Source organism: Moschus berezovskii, chromosome 8 (assembly GCF_049115385.1).
Source record: "Moschus berezovskii isolate FMDL1 chromosome 8, NW_MosBer_1.0, whole genome shotgun sequence".
Classification (NCBI taxonomy): domain Eukaryota; kingdom Metazoa; phylum Chordata; class Mammalia; order Artiodactyla; family Moschidae; genus Moschus; species Moschus berezovskii.
Genome location: NC_142467.1, coordinates 51,527,497 through 51,540,719, shown reverse-complemented (window position 1 = coordinate 51,540,719; position 13,223 = coordinate 51,527,497). Strand labels below are relative to the sequence as shown.

Here is a 13,223-nt window from a genome sequence, read left to right as displayed (position 1 = left end):
GCACATAGTTGATCTGGCAGTTGTAGGTACACTGGCAGGGAAGTAATGATACAGAGGAGAGGATGAAAGGCAACTTATTAAGCTACTGAAGCTTAATCCCACTGGGAAGTTCTGGGAAACAGTTTAAAACATATGCCTCAGAACTATCCTGAACAAGTGGGGAGGGAACTGGGGTACTGATACTACTCCCACAGCCATCAGGTATTGCTTAAGAGCTATCCACAGGGGGAAATGGGTTCCTAGGCACCTTCAGTCATTGTGCTTGTAAAAAAGGTTGATTTCAGCAAACCGAGGGCAGCCCTCCAAATATTATGCCGGTTCATCATTGTAAGTCAGGATGGTATACACAGAAATGGTGAGAAGATCTGCAGGAAAATAGGAGGAAGAGTTGATAGTATCTGCTCCAACTATTTAGCTGAAATCTAATACGTTGATTTGTGTGTGTTTTACATTTTTTTACAGTTACCTTCTATTTCTTTCAACTCACACTGGTTTGCACTTATACTTTTCTTTCTCTGTAAAATAAATTTATCTAAGGAAAACTAATTGATCTAAAGAAAAGTTCTATGCATATAAGGCTCTAAATGCTTTCAAGAGAAGATGGCAGTAATCACAACAGTTCAGTTCAGTTCAGTCGCTCAGTCGTGTCCGACTCTCCACGACCCCATGAATCACAGCACGCCAGGCCTCCCTGTCCATCACCAACTCCTGGAGTTCACTCAAACTCATGTCCATCGAGTCGGTTATGCCATCCAGCCATCTCCTTCTCTGTCGTCCCCGTCTCCTCCCTCCCCCAATCCCTCCTAGCATCAGAGTCTTTTCCAGTGAGTCAACTCGTCGCATAAGGTGGCCAAAGTATTGGAGTTTCAGCTTTAACATCAGTCCTTCCAATGAACACACAGGATTGATCTCTTCCAGAATGGACTGGTTGGATCTCCTTGCAGTCCAAGGGACTCTCAAGAGTCTTCTCCAACACCACAGTTCAAAAGCATCGATTCTTCGGCGATCAGCTTTCTTCTCAGTCCAACTCTCACATCCATATATGACCACGGGAAAAATCATAGCCTTGACTAGACAGACCTTTGTTGGCAAAGTAATGTCTCTGCTTTTTAATATACTATCAAGGTTGGTCATAACTTTCCTTCCAAGGAGTAAGCGTCTTTTAATTTCATGGCTGCAATCAGCATCTGCAGTGATTTTGAGTAGTTATTCCCAAATAACTGAAGTTTGGGAAATGCTAGCATAGCAGTTTAAAGCAGAAATTGGCAGCTTTTTGTTTGCTTGTTTTCTTGTTTTGTTTTTGTAAAGGGCCATTTAGCAAATATTTTAGACTTCTTCACGCATAAGGTCATCATCACAACTACTCAACTCTGGTGCTACAGTGTACAAACTGCCACAGACAATACATAAATAAACGAGCATAACTGCTTTCCAACAAAATTTATTTATGGACACTGAATTTGAATCTTTAACAATTTTCATGTGTCACAAAATTATTCTTCTTTAGATTTTTTTCAACAATCACAAAATGTAAAACACACTCTGAACTTGTAGGCCAGTCAAAAACAGGCAGCCAGTCACATAGTTTGCAAGCCCCTGACTCAAGGCATTACCACTACACCTTTGACAAATTGCTTCCTTTCCTTAGCTTCAGTGGCTTCATCTATATAATAGGGGCAAGGGCAATACCAATGTCGCAAAGTTACTGCAAAAACTAAGTAAAGATGAATACTTAAAAAGCAGGTGCCCAGAGATTTCACAATATCGTGTTAGCCAGCTACTGTAGCAAGGTTGGTCTCCAGTTTGGCAGTGCCTCAGTCCTTGGAGTCTGAATGTTTCATACTCTGCTTCTCCGCAAAGGCAGCAAAGCATCTGGGGGCTGATCTTCCCTACTTTGGGATATGGCTACAGAAATTATTCCTCTTCTCTATAAAATAGGCCCCTGAAACCTGAGCCTGGAAATGCCCAAAGGGTTTTGTCACCACTGATTTCAGAGGCCTGGAATTGGGAACAGGTCAAGCTAAAATTTGCATTCCATCAAAAGTAAGCTTCCAAATTAGTGTTTTAGATCTTGCAGTATTATGTTGCTGATGGTAGTGGTTCTCAAACATTAGAATACTTAAAATCACTTGCAAAACTGAAGGTTTGGGTGCTTCATTCAAAGCATTTCTGAATCAGTAGGTCCAGGAATCTTCATTTTAACAAATGTCTCAGTGATTCTGGTGCAGATGATTCATGGAGAGCAGTGTGGAAAACACATCAAGGTTGGATTGCAATCCACCAGGTGAGCACACCCTTCTGAAATCCTCTTTCATTGTTTTCCTATATCTGTTTAAATACCTCGTCAGCTAAGAAACCAAGATTACAGTATTTGCTATGCACACCAAAAGAAAGATCTCTGCCAGCATGTTTATCTCTTCTGTTCCCACTCTTTTCTAATTCTTCTAAACCTCTTGGAGTAGAAAACAGTATACACAGAACTCTCTACTCCAGATATCATGTGCTGATTAGCATATACAATTAAGCACGCCAGTGCAATCTCAAAGGACATGTGCTATTTAGAGCTTAGATGTAAATTCTTGAGCAGAATCTGCATCTTTACTGGACTGATAAGATGTTACCTCCCAAAAGGCTGCTGCCCACAGTTTTCTACCAGTAGTTTGCAAACAAACCTCTTGGAAAATGTAAAATTAAACTGTAGATTTTAAAGGGGCCCACTTAACACAGACAAGACTTCTAGGGTAAGAAGCAGGAGAAAAATAATGTTTCTATAACTGATACTTGTTTAACACATACTAAGGACCAAATTCTTCACATGCATTACCTCATTTCATCTTCACATCATGCTACAAAGGAGTACTACAATTATCCTATTTCACAGATGAGAAAACTGAGGCATAGAAAGAAGATATCATCCAAGACCACACCATAGTCCAGACCTTTCAACCATTAAATTATCCCATGAAGGATACAGATCTCAATAGTTCCCCGCCTCAACTTTTACAGCTCAATTTTATTAGTTATTTGTGTAGCTCATTAAAACCTACAAGAAAGTCTACTGACACTTGAAGAGAACACTTTTTTTTTAAAAACAAAGTCCAACTTTGCTCATAGCAGTATGTGACACTAAGTTCCTCATTTTGCTTCCATAATCCCCAGGTCTCCAGCTGTTCAAGGTAGTTTAGATATCCAGCCCACCTGTCTTGCAGTTCTGCTATTACTCGTGAAGTGCAAATAAGATAACATATGTGAAAGTCCTCTGAACACTGTAAAAAGTTATCTAAAATGATAATTTCCCAGCCTGTCATTTCCACAAATTATTTTAAAATGTTAAGAAGGAAGAAAAAGTGTATTAGTTCTACAAAATCATCTTTGTCAAAAATCAGATTTTCCAGAGATGTTGTAGGTTATAAAGCACCAACTCTGCAGATATTTGTGGAGCAAAAGAAACCCTGCTTCTACATGGAAAGTAGACTGTTTATCACGGTTCAATGCAATGGAAATTTTGGGAGCTTGAGAATCAGATGACCTGGTACTAGTCATTGCCCTGACACTAAGCAACCTTGAGTGAGTCTTTCTTCCTGCCCTTCCAGGAGATACAATACTGCTTGGTGGTTAAGAAAATGGCTTGGGGGAGTCAGAGCTCCAGTGATAAGCGACTGCCTCCTCATGAATGACCTCGGGTAAGTCATGTCACCTGTCTTGGTCTCAGTTTCCCAGTGATAAAAATGAGAATTAGAAACAACAGCTTACTGTGAAATCATCGAAAAAAATTAATTGCTGAATGGATAGAGGAGTGAACATAGAAATATAACAGTTTTTAAAAAGAAGTTAATAAAATGTTAATACAGAACCTACTTGGTAAGTATATGGTATTCACTATGGAAGTCTTTCAACTTTTCTCTTAAATATTTTTTTACAATAAAGTATTTGGAAATAACCCCCGCCAAAAGGCAACAAAAGAGTTGTTAGAAGAGTTGAGTGAGATATAGAGCTCTCAGCAATGCTCATGGTAAGTGCCTGGCATACTTTAGAAATGATTTACTATACAGGTAGAAGATGGAACAAGACGATAGATTCCTTCAGCTCATACAATCTGAGAGCTAGAGCTGTTCTAGGTGAGCCAGAGACACAACACACCTGAGCAGAATGAGAAACCAGGCCACATGGTACAGAGACCAGATGGACAGAGAGTAGCCAGGATGCAGTCACTGAAGTATCAGAAACCAGGGCAGAGACAGAGGGAAAGCGTAAGTTGCTCACTCATGTCCAACTCTTTGTGAGTCCATGGACTGTAGCCCACCAGGCTCCTCTGTCCATGGAATTTTGAAAGAATACTAGAGTGGGTAGCCATTCCGTTCTCCAGGAGATCTTCCCAGCCTAGGGATCAAACCCAGCTGTCCTGCACTGCAGGCAGATTCTTTACCATCTGAGTCACCCAGGGAAGCCCAGGAGGCATGCACAAATGAAAGCTGTAAGACCCCACAGGGAAGGTCTAACATGGACGAACCTTGAAAATAAAGGCAAGTGGCCATTACTACATGCCAAATTAACATGCTTCTCTCTCAACTATCCCTTTGGTAGGAGAAATGCATCGGATTTGGAGTCAAACCAGGGTTCAAATCCAGTCTCTGCCAACTAGTTATGTGACAACAGGAGATATTCACTCAAGCATCTTCTAGATCACTTTTACTAGGAATACCTACCACAGTACAAGAGTGAGCCCTGGCAACCACTTTTCTGCTATAACCTTGGGCCATCAGATCCTTTCTTTTGAGAATTTGAACCAAGAGACACAATCGTGGGACTGTGGGATTGTGGGGAAAAGAGCAATGGGGAAAAGACTGTGAATGCCTGAAACTGAATTCTCTGGAGATGACCTTGTTCCCATCTTTCCTGGGGTATAGTTCCTTGATCTACAAGAATCCCCAGTATCCTTCCAATAAATTTCACTTTTTGTTTAAGCAAACTAATGTGGCCTTTATTATATATGAGAAAATTATATATATTTACTAATACAATTAGCTTTCTAACATTACAAGAGCTTAAATTTCTAGGCTTTGTTTTCCTCACGTCTACACAAACAAAACCTCATCTCTCTGTGACTGATGGAAAAATAAAAAATAATAGGTGTAACAACTCCACAGCACAGAGTAAATATCCAATAAACATTATTTAAATTGCATCTGAGCTTCAGAATCACTGAATCTGAGTATTTGGAGACACCTTGTTTAGGTGGAGGATGTGTGGTCCTGCAGAAAGAAAACACACGCTGGCAGTCAAGAAGAAGGAAAGGAAGGGGTTGACTGAGTTTGAAATCTGGTTTTAAAGAAAGTTCTCTGATTGAAATTTAAAACAAATTAATCAGTTAGCTATTACTGTTTTGACTTGAATTTCTGTTGGGTTTCTTCACTGGGTTGGTACTGATTTAAAAGGGAAAAGAAGTATAAAGCAACAGGAAACAAAAGCTGGATGCAGCGGTAACATCTTTCTTAATCTCAGAAGGACTGGTCAGAATTTATCTGGCAATAGTAAGATTTTAAAGTACTTTTTATATGGATTATCCCATGAATAATGAGGATTTCTGTCACCCAAATTGAGCAGTAGGTGGAAGGAGGGAACAAGAAAAGATCTAAGATCAGAAATATTAACCCAGAAATATCATAGCTGAAAAAAAAACAAAAGGTTTTTCTGAAATTCAAAATGAAAGGCTAAGTGAGAGATATCAATTAGTCCCTAGTAGTTATTGTTCTTTTAATCTTGCTGTATTGATTCTCATAAATCCAAATATTTAGTTATCTTAAAAATAAGATAACTTTTTGTTTAAAAAGTCTCAGGTAGGTGGGTCATGAGCTTTATTTGGTTATTAGGTCTTAACTATGTTGTTCCCAAATTGTGGTCCTTGGACTAGCAGCATCAGCATCTTCTGGGAAACTGTAAGAAATGCACATCCTCAGACCCTAGTGCAGAAACACAGAATTAGAAACTCTAGGAGCAGAGACCAGCAATCTGTGTACTGATATAGGGTCTTAGAGGAAAGACCCTCTAAGACCCTCAACCTTGTTATGACTTGCCTTGGATCTTCAATTTGTAAAGTAATTGGTAAAGTAGTCATTCTTACTCTGACTGTATTTAAGGTTAGCCCTGTCGATAAGCCTGTTTAGTGGCTATTTATATCACATTTATATTTCCATCTGTCCAAATGTATACCACTTTCTAATGCCCCATAGTATAAATCAGCAAGCAGAATGGACGGATGAAAGGGCAGGCCAAGAAAAATACAGAAGGAGGGAACTGATAAAAGTATGGTGACTTTATTTGGGGGATAAAATAGATATTTAAAGTTTAGATAATAGAAGGGACTTAGTGGGTAAAAAAAATGTTTCATCCATTGTTTGCTTCCTCCTGTCATTCTTCCTTTTCTCTGAGCCCTTCTCCCCTAATTTAACCAAGGCTGCCACCACCTCTCTCACTCTGCATATGCCTTAGAGCTATTTCTAAATAACCTCAATTACAAAGAGACAGAAGAAGACAAAACAGGGAAGAGGTCACAATACATCAACTGAACACAAATATCAACCTCACAGTCTTTAACTTACCTAGAATCAGACTTGATTCTACAATTGAACTACACCATGTTTAAGATCCTTTCTACCCTGTGACATCAAGATCTCATTCTCAGAAGGCAGTTTCATATGGAGGTTGAGAAGAAAGACTCTGGAGGCAAACAGCCCAGGTTCACCGCTTGACAGCTGAGAGAACTTGGGCATGCTATTCCACCTCTCGAAATTTGAGTTACCTCATCTCTAAGATGGAGGAAATAAAGTATCTCTCTTAAAGGATTCTTAATGCAGATTAAATGAGATTATCCATGTAAAGCATTTAGAGCTGTGTCTGGCACATAATAAGGGCTGGATTAATGTGAGCTATTAGGATTATTACTATGTTGTCTCTAAAACGTTTCTCAGCCTTTAGCAGCATCTTGAGCATTTCCAGACATAGCAACAAGGCAGTGAGAAACCAGGAGGGATAAAGGTAAACGTGTGATGGTGGCTAAGTTGGAAGCGGGTGGGAAAGCAGCTAACAACACAGCATTCCTCTGTCTGTTAACATACTTTGTTGTAAGGTCTTTCTGTTCAAGGTCCCAAGACTTGTGTTTGAATTACAACAATCATTCTCAATAGGTGTTGGAGGGGGGACATTGTCCCCACAGGAGGTACTAGTAATATCTGTAGATGTTTTTGGTTGTCACAACAGGGAGTTGCTACTGGAATCTAATAATAGCAGAGATGCTGCTAAATATCCTACTATGGACAAGCTAGTCCCTCACGACAAAAATTATCTAGCCCAGAACATTAATAGTACAAGAAGTTTGAGAAACCTGAATTACAATGTTGTTTGAAGTTATCTTAATAAGACTTGGCACTTTTAAAAAATTTTCAAACAGGCAATAGTATGGAAGATTCTGGCACTTGATGGGAGGTGGGAATAGTTACCTATAAGACCTTTTCAACTCTAAGACTTGATGTGTGCAGTGGACTCTCAACAACAAAATAAAGGCAACAATTCATTTTCACCCTTTTCTCTTTCCCTAGTTCCTTTCCCTGAAGATAAGCCGAATTTTTTTTTTTTTAAAGATGGTTGGATACTGGAAGGTAACCATAAGGCATTAAAAGTTTCTCACAAAAACAAAGAACATCAACGATAGCAGAGAATTTTAGAGCTGGGAAAACCTTAGATATGATTTAACAAATGAATTCTACTTGAAATCTCCCATTTCATTTCATAGATAAAGAAAGTGAGATTTAAGAAGACCAAGAGATTTGATCTGATCACATAATACTATAGTTATCAGAAGGTCCAGATTCTTCCAAAGAATTTATTTATTAGTCACTGATAATATCAAGGGGCTCCTCTATACGCATTTATTTTGCATTTTTTCAATGATTACAGCCTGTATCAGTCTCTATCTCTAGAAATCCCTGAATATGGGTTTTACCTGTTTAGGTGCTGGCAGTGAGATTAAAAAACAAAACAAAAAAATTAGGTTCAATAGGTATTGAGGAAAAATGAATAAGACCTGCCTATTAATTAAGCGATAGCTGCTATTGATGAAGAGGAGAAATAAAGAAGTAACTTCAGTTCCAGCCACAGTGACTTGGAGGACGGTGATGGTTCAATAAAAGATAGGAAAGTCAGGAAGTGGTCTGGGTAGCAGGTCGCTTACATTGTGTTTCAGGTGCTGTTCTTCAGTCTATGAAGCTGAAGAAAGAGATGAGGGGATGAACAGTGTTAGGGAGGTTTGGAAGAACTCAAGTGGAAGAAAACATATTCAATTTGGTAGTTACAAGGCCACCGTGGCCCCTAGAAGGAGCAGCATCAGGAGCAAAATCCAGAGAACTCACAGGAACCAAAAGCATCACTATCCTCTGGACCTCAGCAAGTGCTGAACCGAACACTCCCTGAAGCCCCCACTTGTCTGATGTGCTACAGTTCTCCTGGAGTTTAAGTGATGACCCACTCAGTTGTATAATAATAATTATAATGAAGACATTTCCAAGGTGGAAAATGATACAAACACAGGAACGAGTTTAGGGTAAGGGTGACATAGAAAAAATATACATAAGACAGAAAAATGACGTAAGAATGATGCAAATACTTCTTACCATTATTTTCCCACACTCATCATTTCTTACTGGAGAGCTGCTCCTCAGAACTCCACAAGTCTCATCCCATGTCCTGACTTATTCCTTGTTTCTAGGGCACTGCATCCATCATCAGTGTCCTTTCCCTTCATCCCCTGGGCTCACTAGCAGCACATAGCAACTTCTCCTACCTCATCAGTGAAGCTGGGGTTCCACACAGGAGGAGCCTAAGAAAACACCATCCACCACCCTCAGGGTCACCCACAGCTTTCTGACCCATGGACTCGGTGGCAGTAATATTAAGACAAGAAGAGCAAACTAGCCTAAGGGTCTTTCCATCAAAAGCCACTGGGTCATGCTGAACCTGTATCTTAAACATTTTGTATCCATTTTAACGAACCAATAGGAAGCCAAGCCAATGTTTTCTCAACACTGAACTCTAGGAACATGAGTTCATGCCATGACTTTTCCACCTCTGCCAGCCACCACTTCCCTGTATCAACAGCCACTTCTTCCAAAGGGGACTAACAGCACAGTGCCAGACACTGGGTAGCAAGCTGAACAGAAAGGCATCTTAAATTGGGATTGGGATTCTGTGAAAGACAATTGCAGGAAGCTAGCCCTGGCAGCCACGACCAGTACTTCATGCAGTACAGCGTGCCCACACACTCATGGTCACTCACATACACAGCCACACAGCCAGTTACACACGCTGGATATGCGTATCCTGTTATGCACAGAGAGAGTTAGACACAGTCCACTCTCTCCCTTATGCATCCAGTATCATCCATACTGTCCACACATGTACCCTGTCACACACACACACACACGGTTATGGACGCACAGCCTATGTTATGTTTCTCTCTCACACACACACATACATACACACACACACGCACACGTTATACTCCCTCATAGAGTCAGCAAACACACAAGCAGTTTCACAAGTACTTACGTACCCAAGTGCAGGGCACGAGCCCCAACCCTAGTGGTCCCATGCTGAAGGCATGGACTACACAACCAGCCAGCCCACCTACAGTCTGAGGCGCCACGCAGCCCCATCCCTGAGCTAAAGCCGGGTCCCAGGAATCCAGAGTCCCCAACCAGTCCCCGCCGCGCCGCCGCGTCCCCGGGCACGCTTGGGCTCGCTGGCTGTGACCCGGGCGCCCTCGCCGCACCTACCCTCGGCTGAGGCTAGGGAGAGGGGCGCCCCGGCGCACGGGAACGGCCACCCCTCGCCGCGGAGCCGAGCTGCTGCCGCCGCTGCCGCCGCGCTCCCAGCCGCTGCCTGCGCCCTCCCCGCCGCCCCCTCGGGTGCGGGCTCCAGCCCCCGCGCGGGGAGGCCGGCGAGCGAGAGGCGCGGGCCCGCCTGGGGCTGCGGCGGAGAGCCCCCAGCCCCTGCTCACCTGAGTGCGCCGAGCATCGTCCTCCTCTCGGCTGACCGACGGTGGCTCCGCGGGCTCAGCAGCCCCCAGCCCGCATCCTCCCCGCGACCGCCCCCTCCGGAGGCCAGGGGCGGCGGGGGCGCGGCCGGGGGCGCACGGGAGTGGGCGCGGCGGGGGCAGAAGGACCTCGCTCCTCGGGAACTGGCCCGCAGGCGCCTTCCCCCGGAGACCGCTGCCCAACCGAGGAAGGTAGTCCTGGGCTCACTGCTGGCTGCTGGGTGACCTTGGGCAAGTTGATTAACCTCTCTGAGTACCCACTCCTCGAGCGAAAGATAATAAACGTGAAAAGGCTAGGCGCCTGTGGTGTCCGTGCCAGGGGAAATCTACAGTCTACTTCCTTCTCAGCCTCTGACTCTCAGGGCATGGTTAGTTTGGGAGCAGGGTTCAGCGTGAGATCCGTAGTCCCTTAGATATAAGGCGTCCAAGTTTTCCGGTCAGCGTTTCAACTGACTAGTCTTCCCCAGTGATCCTGCCAATACTCGTTTTGCTTCCGTAATCTGGAGGAAGCCTATTCTGGCTTTATCAGTTTGTGACCTTGAGCGAGGGGTTAGACAGAAGACTAGCCCCTCTGCTCCCATATGTAAAATGGGGACCATAAACTCCCAGTTGTGTTGAGACTTACCAAAGCTCCTGCCTGTGTATCACTAGTGCATTGTGATATCTGTGAGGAATCGTGACAGAATGAGAAAAATTTTTCCTCAACACGTCTTTCCAAGGCCTCCAATTCCAGGGACAAACCATTTCAAGAATTAAGTCATTTAGGGAAGGGAAGGGGAAAGTCTTCCTTTAGTGAGACAGGTTGGGGGTGGAGGGGTGGGGTGGGAGCAGGGTAGGGTTGGGGGAGGGAAGTGGCAAAGGGCTATTGGGAAGATAATTCACACACCCCCACCACCACTTCCTGGACCGCAGAGTCTTCGGGGAAGCTTGACAAAACAGAGGAGCTGTGATAGTAATTAACCTCCGAAAGCAAATAAATCTTTCCAGACAATCTTAAAAATTATTAACTTACAATTGTGAGCACAACCCAAGTGAACGGGAAATTTAAATTGACCAGCAAATTCATGCCAGAAACCTTTGAGCTGGTCCCTTTCTAAGATTCTCTCTGTTGATACTCCTGCCTCTTACTTCCTCCTTCTTTTGCCAACCTGGTCCGTCTTAATGGTATTTCTTCCCCATCTTACTTGTACACTTTCTCTCACTTGTATCTCTCTCTTGCCATCGCAGTCTCTCCCCACCCTAAGTGTCTCTTCTTTACCTTCTTTGTGCCATCTCTATCTCAACAGGTCTCACTCTCAGTCGTTCCCACCCATGATTTCTCTTCCTGGTTTGTATGTCTTGAATATTTATTGATCATATATCCCCCATTCAAAATTTGAAAGTGGAAAAGTTGTCAGTTATTTCTCTAAAGATCCAAACTTAAATTTACCAATGTGTCACTTCCCTAAACCAAATATTCCTGTTGAATGACACCATGATCCTCACACTCATGGGAGTGCAAAGCCTGATTCATCTCTGACAACTCTGCTTCCCTCCCCTTCTCCCCAGTTTCTGGTCAATATCTTCCCGTTTCCTAGGGAGTCTCTCCTTACTCTGCCACAGGCAACTATTCTTTCCTCCTCTTCCCATTGGACTAAATCAAGTGTAAGTTAAGGATCTTGAGTTGAGAAGTTTCAAAGGCCCTGGTTGCAAAGGTGGGCCTTTAGAAGGGTTCATGAAAGTAGATGTGAGAGGCATGAGAGGAGGTCAAGAGTGATGCAGTGTGAGAAGGACTTGACCAGCTGTTGCTAGCCTTGAAGGAAGAAGAAGAGGTCCCATGCCAAGGAATGCAGAAGCTGAGACATGAGGCAAGGGGACAGATTGTCCCTGAGAGTCTCCAGAAAGGAAGGCCGTTTTGAAGACACATTGATTTTAGTGCAATAAGACTCATGTCAGATCTCTGCTCTAGAGAGTTGTACGATAATGAATTTGGGTTGTTGTAAGCCACCAAGTAATTTTTTGGTGTAGGTAACAATATAGCAGGAATAGGTAACTAATACAACACTGTTGTTTTAGTTATGGTGTGTGTGTTAGTCGCTAAGTCGTATCTGACTCTTTGCAAACCCATGGATTTGCAGAGCCCGCCAGGCTGCTCTGTCCATGGAATTCTCCAAGCAAGAATACGAGAGTGGGTTGCCATTCCCTTCACCAGCAAAGCTTCTTGACCCAGGGATGGAACCCGGGTCTCCTGCATTGCAGGCAGATTCTTTACTGGCCGAGTCACCGGGGAAGCCCCTTTTTAGCTATGGAGAAACACACAAATGCCTTGTCTTGTTATTAACAGCAATCCAAGATAGCACCTCCTTCCAGTCATCTTGGCATACCCAAACCTTGTGTTTCAAGCAATATGTCCCCTCAACATTTGCTTTTCTTTTCGTGTCTGTACCAGTGCTCACAGTGTTGTCTCCAGAGTGCCCTCCTCCAGATGCTGCCTGACCTACCTCTCTTCAGTGCTCATGGATTCCATGGAGCTGTTTGTGATCTCTCCCTTCTCTGCTTCTCCAGAACTCTGATTTTTCAAGGTATATTCCATTTCAATTGGTGCTTTCTAAGGGGAGAGAAGGGAACAAGAGAGAAGAATGGAGTTTACATGCACAGGTTGAAACTGCTCCAGGTTTTCTCTTCCCACAAGGCTGTTTTCCTCTCTCTGCTGCAGCAGTTACCACCACACTGTGTTACTATGAGTTATTTACAGGTCTGTTTGGCCACTGGATGATGAGTGCCTCCAAGGTGGACACCACGTCTTACCTCCCCTTCTGGGTCCTGGCCCCTAGATCCATGCTTTGGTCACTGGATGGTGAGTGACTCCAAGGTGGCACATCTTATCTCCCTTTCTGTGTCCCAGCCCCTAGATCCATGCCAGGTACACAGTAGGAATTCAATGACTATTTCTTGAACCAATAGATGATGAGAGCAAGTGCAGTGTCTGGTTGTGTTGAACAGATGGGACTATTAATAATTTTTTCTTGCACCATTTGTCTCTGTTTAGTTGGGCTGGTCAATTGAAGCACCTCAGTTAATGCGCTATGGTTTTAAATGGCACTGCTTTGATACATAGCTTAAAATATAGACTTTTCTTTCCTTCTCTTTGTTTTAT

The 13,223-nt window shown here is 43.2% G+C and overlaps 1 protein-coding gene across 4 annotated transcripts in view; it reads right to left on the bottom strand.

Moving 5' to 3' along the window:
* The window catches only part of HTR4 (5-hydroxytryptamine receptor 4), a 202,444-nt gene extending 191,959 nt beyond the window's left edge, over positions 1-10,485 (bottom strand). For all 4 annotated transcript variants that reach the window (XM_055430905.2, XM_055430908.2, XM_055430903.2 and 1 more), the window contains exon 1: positions 10,052-10,485. The gene's annotated coding sequence lies outside the window, so the exon portion shown is untranslated. The remainder of the gene's footprint in view (positions 1-10,051) is intronic.
* Between the last annotated feature and the right edge of the window lie 2,738 nt (positions 10,486-13,223).